Genomic DNA, 9,950 nt, shown 5'->3' with positions numbered 1-9,950 from the left:
GCTCTGAGTAGGGTACACGGATGTAGAGTTCTAAACCTACATCAGCCTGGTATTGTTGAATGTCAATTAATGTCTCACTCCAGTACATACAACCTATATCAGTGTCATAAGAATAGGCTATACAGGAACAATTCCTTAAGCACAGACTTCTGCACTCGTTTTCAAGACCAGGTGACCACTGAATTAAGTCTGGCACTTTTACCATCCTTAACTGTGAGAATAAGTCCTCTTTGCTTTTATCGGTCGCATTGTTACTTCTTTCGCACTGTAATGGTGTCTTCCTCTTGCATCCACCAGTCCAATTCCCTCCATCCCATTGTTGCTTGTTCAATGGTTCATACCCTCTTAAACATTGACATATTGGTGAATTATGTTGGTTACAGAACGCAAATGGACCGCAGTTGTTATATACATCACAAGCGACATCCGGACACTTATACGATCTATCCCAATGACCCGTCTGATTATTCCATATTTCCCCCGTTAGAATTCCATCTGGATTTAAAATATCCTTGACTATTAAATTTTGACGAAAACTTCGAGTAAAATAGTATGTTCCACCTTCATTTACCATACTGAATCCATCAACATGTTCTGAGGACATTCTAATTACTCCGGTAAAAACCCGACCGTTCCACGGACCACTCCGCCAGAATGGACGATCTTGATTCCATGAAAAAAGTTGTTGAATGCCTATAGAAACATGAAGTCCCAGGAAATAATTTCCGTAATTTGGATCCTGAGAAGTTCTCCAAGAATTTACCCTTACTTTCTCACCTGTATTTGTGTTGTGACTTAATCTCAACGTAGGCAGAAAACCGCTTGTTGGGTGCTTGTGACTTTCCCATAATGGGACATTATTCGACTGATCGAGGAGAATAAGGTTTCCATCATCTATTAATTGGGCAGATGTATTTCTTGGGGACGTCGTAGCATTTGTGGACCAAACAGTCTCGTTGTTTCCGTTCAGCAGTACGATGTTACCATCCGTGGATATCGTTATAGACCCGGAAGAATCATTGAGAGGCCGATCTCGATTGGCAACCCACACGACAGACACCTTGGATACATAATACCATATTCCCATGTAGCGTCTGGTGGTTCCACTGGGGCTGAAGAATCCCAAACTGAAGATCTTGCCTTGAGAAACAAGGGTGTCCGAATCCCTGAGGACTGTACTGGGCGTAAGGGTGCGTGTTTCTAGACAAACACCATAACTCGATAGACAAAGGACTATAACTATAACAGTTATAATGTAACAAAATTCTGATCGGAAAAATGGATTCATAAGCTTTCTGATGATCACGATTTTATTTAGGAACGTATCCTTGCTTTGACAAGGTGAATTCATTGTCAAGTATTACACCCTACATATAATTATCCTTCTTTTGTCGAAATTTTCTGCCTAAGCTAACACTCTTTACTGCCAGTCAATTCTAGAGGGACCTAGCAGAATTTTCTCCGTCTGACGTCTAAACAGGCGATAACATTTTAGTAAGGTGGACATGTTCGTAGCCGTCAAATTTGATTTCCAACTTGCCACTGGAAACGTAAGAATCAAATTTGTCCAAATTGCAAAAAATTATTTATTTTTTGTTTTTGATAATTACTCAAGAGTCAAGACCAAAGCATCTTTGATGTACTAAAATCAGTTAGAAAATGTACAGTATTTTGACTTGACGGTATTTTGTTTCTTTCTCATGTTTTTATTTATGTTTATATACGATTACTTGCAATTAATTTAATATCAACTATACAATCGTCATTTTATTCACTTTATTGTTATATCATGAAAAATAACGATAAATTTTTTGTTGATTTCTAATATCTCTTTTAATATGGAGTCGACAACATATCAAGAACTAAACGAACAAATATTAAACTTAAATACATGATTCTTCGCCATCCATTAGGCACATCTTACTGCCTCGACCAACTTTTCATCAGTAATCACGCACAAATTATTTATTCATCCTATCCAATTTGAACATCCAATTCCATATTCTATACGGTACGAATTGGTAAAAGTGTTAATTCATATGCGACAATACTTTAGTATTTCTTTTTTCTCTATTTCCGATTTCCTACGGTGTTCTAAAAACCGCGTTTGTCGAATAAAAAAATACTGAATTATTAATTGATTAAGTACAACGACAACATAATGCAGACGTTTAAAACATAATAACGCTAGGGAATATACCCATTCAAGCAACTAATCATCTCAGTTGTTATTAATTAATCATAAAATACTTTTAATTTTTGATCAAACGACCTAATTGACTAATTTCTAATTGTGCAAACATGTTAACACTATTATATATATTGGATAATACAGTATCTGATATGGACTACGTACTCTATGTGATATTTAAAATTACTATGATCATAAGTCAACTAAGAATGTGTTGTGCTATATTATTTTCGACTTCGACTTTCAACTTGCCGTTAAATTGTTTCACTTTTTTTTTAATTATTTTTCCCTCAATTAGTGAAATACTTGCAAACTCTTTTATTTTTCTGAAAATTTAAATATTGCCCGCATTAGTTTTCCCTTCACTTTATTATAGTTTGCATGATCTATTAATGTAGACTCTTGTATTTATATATATCGGTGGACTCTTGTATTTTTTTTAATCTATTAACAGATCAAAAATATCTTTTCTATTTGATCGGTGTATTTTTTTTTTTTTATCGGTGTAGACTCTTGTATTTTATTTATTTATTTATTTTTTTTTTTTTTTTGAACCTACTAACAGCAATATCTTTTCTATTTGCCAACTTTCCCTACATAAAAACATCACTCATTTCTGTTTGGGATAAATTTTGTATCGTAAAATAAACAACAAACATATAAAGCATAGGGCTACTCTTCTTAATATTTTAAAGGAAACCCCCCATCGAAAGATTATAAAATAAATAACCAACATGTAAGTCATCAGACTACCCCTCTTAACAAGGATGGTCGTTTAAGATGGAACATTAAGTTTTAATACGGTATCAAAATTCATTAAGACCAAACGAACAACTCCATCCTATTAAAAGACCTAAAAAATTCTCCTCAAACGAGTTACTTTCTTGAGATATGTTAAAGAGATAAATCATAAATCAAAATGTTATAAAATAATAAACAACATTTTATATAAAACATTGACTTACCCTTCTTAATAATGTTGACTTCTTTAATTCTAAATAATTTCAAGATTGACTATTTTATATAAAGCAGAAATAATAGGGAATCCATTTATAAGCACGAACAATTACCTTATAAACCGGACCAAAACCACCCTCACCAAGCTTATTTGTCGAGTGGAAATTGTTTATTGCATCTGCGAGCATCTCAAGAGTGTATAATATTCACTTTGTCCTCTGGATTTTGAAGCATCATTGGATTTGAATCCCACAATATTGCTTCATGTTGTACTATTATGTGATTGCCTTTTCGCTTAGCCATCCACCGCCGAGGAAAGAATAAGCAAATGGATACAACCACCAAACTAATTATCACCAAAACTATGATTTTCACTTTTCGGTCTTTCTTATCTGAAACTAAAAACACCCAATAATCATTAAGGATAAACCCACATCAAATAAATATAGAAATAATATATAAGAGTGTGGACAACTACTCTTAATAAGATAGCGCGTTCCTGGATAGGGCACCCGGATGTAGAGATCTAAACCACCCTCATCCTTGTTTTGCTGAATGTCAATTAAGCTCTCACTATAATACACACAATCTTTATAAGAGTCATATGAATACGCTAAGAAAGAACAATTCCTTAAGCATAGATTTTCATCATTCATTTTCGGGACCAGATGACCACTGAATAAAGTCCGGCACTTTCACCGTCGTCAACCTTTCGAATGTCCTCTTTGCTTTTATCGGTCGCGTTATTATCTCTTTCACACTGTAACAACGTCTTTCTCTTACATCCACCACTCCAATTCCTTCCATCCCATTCCGGCTTGTTCTTTGGCTCATACCCTCTTAAACATTGACATATTGGCGAATTATTTTAGTTACAGAACCCAAATGGACCACATTTGTTATATTTATCACAATCAACGTGCGGACCCTTATCCAATCTATCCAAGTCGCCCATCTCATTATTCCATTCTTCCTCAACTAGAGTTCCTTCGGGATTTAAAATATATTTGACTATCAAGTTTTGACTAAGTTTACCAAAAAATAGTAAGTGCCATCTTTATTTCCAATATCAAATCCATCCATGTACACCGAGTAACTTGTATTTCCGGTAAAAACGCGGCCGTTCCATGAACCGCTCCTCCAGAATGGACGATCATGTTACCATGCAAAAAGTTGTGGAATGCCTATTGAAACTTCCAGTCCCACAAAATAATCTCGATAATTTGGATCCTGGGAAGTTTTCCATGAATTTAGCATCACTTGCTTACCTGTATTCGTGTCAAGGGTGGACCCAGCCTTTCTAGGTTATATATATATATATATATATATATATACACACACACATACATACACACACACACACACATGGGTAGACACGGAAGGGGGAGGGCTGAATTGATAACTTCGGCTGTTGCGGCTGGGAATTAATTGTTGGGTTGCAAAGTGAGTTGAATTATATATTTGTACATCCGCCGGAAACGTCTCACGCATAGGAAAGAGAAAAGGTGGCTGAAATTAAATATATATACACACAATTGGGGAACTGCCTGCTGGGAAATTCTCATGCACAGGAAGACACAAACAATTGGTGGCTATTTTGTTGGAGTAAGAAGATATAGACAGACACATGCACAGAAATAGAAATAGAAATCTGAAAATTGCATAATTGGTGGCTGCTAGAAATAAAAAAAGGTGGGTGCTGCCTTATAAATGTAGAGAGACACGCAGATTGGAAATGGGAAAAATTGGAGAAATTACACAAAGTCGGCGGCTGCAAAATAAATTTGAGGAATCATTCACTTTTGGTCGATTTTTGGTGATATTTTTCCACTTCTCTTTGTTTAATTTTAACATTATGCTCGGCTAGATTATTTTGTGCTAGGATTTGCGATAAACCTTATATTATGAACCCTTAATCTTGAATGTTATTTATTTGACGTTAAAACATGTTTTTTAATTATTGAATGATTGGCATGGATTTTATTTTCTATACAATTATATGCGCAATAGTTGTATGAGATTTGTGGCTTGTTTTACCCTCGAGAGATGGAAAATAAGTTAGACATTATGTTAATTGTCGTAAAGTCTGATAGGGGATAGAAATATACCCTATGCTTTACGTGATATTTAAATATTCATAAATATTCAATGCATTTTTATATGTTCGCATTCGTCATAGAAATATAGTCGGATCGCATGTGAAAATAGGTTTAATTCTATTCGATAGAGATTGTTAAACAAATTAGGAATACTGGTCTTCATAATTGAATCTTGTTGTCAATTTTATAAAATTCGGATTAAAGGGGTTTGATAGAAGGGAATTCGGGATCCTAGTATGCATTTCGTTATCATATTTGTATAAAACTTGCATTTAATTATAATCACGCATTTAATTTAGTTAATTTAGGCTTTATATTTATAAATAGGTTATTAAATCATAATTTAGTTAGCGAAAATATCAAAAATTTCTATTGTTTCGATTAAGGCGAAGATAATTTAAATTTAAACTAATACAATCTCTCTGGGGCGATACTTGGACTCAAAAGGTCCACTTTATTACTTGAACGCAACCCCTGCACTTGCGGTGTAGGATTTTAGCGAACTAGTTTTTGGTGCCGTTGCCGGGTATTGTATTTTAGTTTAATTTCATTTATCTTGGCACTAATTCGAACTTTTATTATTATTATTTTATTATTATTTATTTTACGATTATTTTAACACTTTTATTTTCTCTTGCATTTTATGTGAAATTTGAGGGACGGTGAATTGATACCAACTGATTCAGAAATCGAACGTACTTTTCAGCGTAGGCAAAGAGAAGCGAGAGAAATAAAACAACAAGAGATGGCCAACGGACAAAATAATCCAATTATTCAAGTGAACGAAGAAGCAGTGGTTAATGAAGAGAACATGTTAGTTGGGGACTTCATGACTCCACAAATTATTCAAGGCCAATCTAGCATCGTTTATCCTCCGTTTGGACAACCAAACTTTCAGCTGAAGACCAATGTCATTCATTTGTTTCAAAATGGACATCAATTTTATGGCAAGGCCGATGAAAATCCACATACACATGTCTCTCGATTTTTGGAGATGTGTCAACACTTTAAATATCAAGGGATTTCAGATAATGCAATCAAATTGAGATTATTTCCACATACTCTACGGAATAGAGCGCTTGAATGGTTAGATTCACAGCCTATTGCTAGTATCACTACTTGGAATGACTTGGCTCAAAAATTCTGCACCAAATTCTTTCCACCAGCTAAGATTGCGAAGTTGAAGCATGACATATCCATATTTTGACGGGGAGAAACCGAATCCTTTGATGAAGTTTGGAATAGATTCAAGAACATGCTTCCGAAGTGCCCTCATCATGGCATCAGTAAAGGGCTTCAGGTCCAATATTTTTATGCAGGTCTACTTCCATATTATAAAAGCATGGTGGGCTCATCATCCAATGACTCCTTATCTACGAAGACAATTGATGAAGCTTTGGAATTGTTTAAGAGAGTGGCTACTACCACAGCCATGTAGGCCTCTGAGCGTGTTGTTCACAAGAAAGTGTCGGGAGTTTACGAGGTGGATACGTATACAGCATTGTTTGCAAAAATTAACTCTTTGGTTCATAAGGTAAAGAGCATGTCACAGTCAGCCAATGCAGTACAGTCCAAAAGAGCAAATCGTGAAGAATGTGGGGCGGATCACAGTACAGTAAATTGTCCAATTCTTATACAAGGTACGAAACAAGTTGACTTCATACAAAGGGGTCAGCACCAACAAAATAATCCATATTCTGATATCTACAACCCTAGTTGGAGGAAGCACCTGAATTTTTCCTGGAGCAATCAGAATCCCATTGCACCATATGGTTCTCAGTTTCAGCAAGTAGAGAAGAGAATTTCCTTGGAAGAGATGTTTGGTAAATTCATGGAAAAGACAGATCAGTACATGGATGCGAATAATCAATTTATGAGGAAGACTGAGACAACTCTCCAAAATCAAAGTGCTACAATTAAAAACTTGGAGACTCAGATGGGATAAATGGCACAAGCTATATCAAGCAGAGCACCAGGTACATTGCCAAGCAATACAGAGGTGAATCCCAAAGAACACGTCAAAGCAATTAATACTAGAAGTGGGGTCCAATTACCTGAGTTCCATATTAAGAGGCCAACTGCAAATAAGGAAAAAGTACCCTCTGCTAATGAAGAGCATGCAGAACAGACTGAACAAACAATAGATACATCTATCAAAGAGAGTTCAAATACACCGCAAGTTAAGGCAATTGCTCCTATTAAACCATATGAGCCACCAATTCTATTTCCTCAAAGGTTGCAAAAATATAAGTTAGACAAGCAGTATACAAAATTCCTTAAGGTCTTCAAAAAGCTTCACATTAACATCCCTTTCGCGGATGCTCTCGTTCAGATGCCTAGTTACGCCAAATTCTTGAAAGATATTTTATCTAACAAATGCAAGCTAGACGAACATGAGACTGTAATGTTGATAGAGGAATGTAGCACCAGAATATAAAAGAAGCTACCTCCCAAATTAAAAGATCCAGGGAGCTTTACTGTACCTTGCACTATGGGCGATTATTATTTTGATAAAGCTTTATGTAATCTAGGTGCAAGTATTAATTTGATGCCATTATCTATTTTTAGGAAACTGGGCTTGGGGGAAGCTAAAGCAACTATAGTGACTTTATAGCTAGCTGATCGGTCTATCATGCACCCAAGAGGAATTATTGAGGATATCTTGGTGAAAGTGGACAAATTCATCTTCCCAGTTGATTTTTTTATTCTTAACATGGAGAAGGATAGGGATATTTCACTTATTTTGGGTCAACCATTTTTAGCTACCGGTAGAGCCCTTATTGATGTGCAAAAAGGTCAACTGATATTGAGACTTGGAGAAGAACATTTCATATTTAATGTGTTAAAGGCCATAAGATATCCAGTAGAGTCAGACAGTTGCTTCCAGATCGATGTGATTGATAATGCAGTAAATGATACATTCCAGTTGCATAATCCACCAGATCCATATGAGGCATGCATTGTACACTCTCAATCTACTCAGTCTGATTCTAATGAGATTGAAATATGTGCAAGAAATCTTGAAGCTAATCCTCTGTATAGGCACGGACCACACTTTGAGAAATTAGGCACTGGTCCTATAAAGCCTTTGCCATCAATTCAGAGCCCCCCCGAGTTAGAGCTCAAGCAGTTGCCATCTCACCTTCGTTATGCCTACCTGGGAAAATCTTCCACATTGCCTGTTATTATTTCAAACTCCATTAGTAAGCTTGAAGAAGAGAGATTGCTAAGAGTACTCAGAGAAAATAAAATAGCTATTGGATGGTCTATTGGCGACATTAGAGAGATCAGCCCTACAATTTGTTTGCATAAAATTCTCATGGAGGATAATTTTAGACCAAGTATAGACAGCCAAAGGAGACTCAATCCAATTATAAAAGAGGTAGTCAGAGCAGAAGTTTTGAAGTTTTTGGATGTAAGGATCATCTATCCTATCTCAGACAGTGCATGAATTAGTCATGTTCAAGTTGTGCCGAAAAAGGGAGGTATTACAGTAGTGAAAAATGAGAAGAATGAATTGATTCCCACCAGAACTGTTACCGGATGGAGGGTATGCATTGATTATCGCAAACTCAACACTGCTACTCGAAAGGACCACTTTTCCCTCCCATTTATTGATCAGATGTTGGAAAGTTTAGCAGGTCACTCCCATTATTGTTTTCTTGATAGATACTCTAGTTATAATCAGATTTCGATAGCACCCAAGGATCAAGAGAAGACTACGTTTACTTGTCCTTATGGTACCTTTGCTTATCGTAGGATGCCATTTGGTCTATGTAATGCTCCCGCCACATTTCAGCGTTGCATGATGGCCATCTTCTCTGATATGGTGGAAAGATTCATAGAGGTCTTTATGGATGATTTCTCAGTTTTTGGTTCTTCATTTGATGAATGTCTTAAACACTTAAACTTGGTCTTGCAGGGGTGTAAGGAAACAAATTTGGTACTAAACTAGGAAAAGTGTCACTTCATAGTACAAGAGGGCATCGTGTTGGGACATCGAATTTCAGCTAAAGGGATTGAAGTGGACAAGGCAAAGATTCAAGTTATTGAGAAGTTACCACCACCAACCTCAATCAAAGGTGTTCGCAGTTTCCTTGGTCATGTTGGATTTCATCGGCGCTTCATCAAAGACTTCTCTAAGATCACTAAACCATTATCCAATCTGCTAGTCAAGGATGTCCCTTTCAACTTCTCTTAAGAATGTCTATTGTCTTTCAACACTTTAAAGGAGAAGTTAATTCAGCGCCAGTAATTGTTGCACCAGATTGGAGTTTGCCCTTTGAACTAATGTGTGATGCAAGTGGCTACGCAGTGGGAGCAATATTGGGACAGCGACGAGATAAAATCTTTCACGTGATATATTATGCAAGCAAGACATTGAATGATGCACAGCTAAACTATGCCACCACTGAGAAGGAACTTTTAGCTGTAGTCTAGGCCTTTGATAAATTTTGATCTTATCTTGTTGGATCAAAAGTAATAGTTTATACAGATCACATAGCTTTAAAGTATCTGATGACAAAGAAAGATGCAAAGCCAAGACTAATCAGATGGGTATTACTTCTGCAAGAATTTGATTTAGAGATAAGAGACAAGAAGGGAAGTGAAAACTTAGTACCTGATCACCTATCCCGACTTGAGCATGGAGAACAGGAAAAGTCAGTGAACATAAATGAGATCTTTCCAGATGAACAGATTTT

General features: G+C 36.1%; 1 protein-coding gene across 2 annotated transcripts in view; it reads right to left on the bottom strand.

The window, feature by feature from the left end:
• LOC111381598 (G-type lectin S-receptor-like serine/threonine-protein kinase At1g11300) overlaps positions 1-9,950 on the bottom strand; it is a 57,106-nt gene that overhangs the window by 2,816 nt on the left and 44,340 nt on the right. The gene's annotated exons all lie outside the window — the stretch shown is intronic.

This window comes from Olea europaea, unplaced genomic scaffold, assembly GCF_002742605.1.
Source record: "Olea europaea var. sylvestris unplaced genomic scaffold, O_europaea_v1 scaffold2337, whole genome shotgun sequence".
NCBI classification, from domain to species: domain Eukaryota; kingdom Viridiplantae; phylum Streptophyta; class Magnoliopsida; order Lamiales; family Oleaceae; genus Olea; species Olea europaea.
This window is presented reverse-complemented; position numbering and strand designations above follow the sequence as displayed.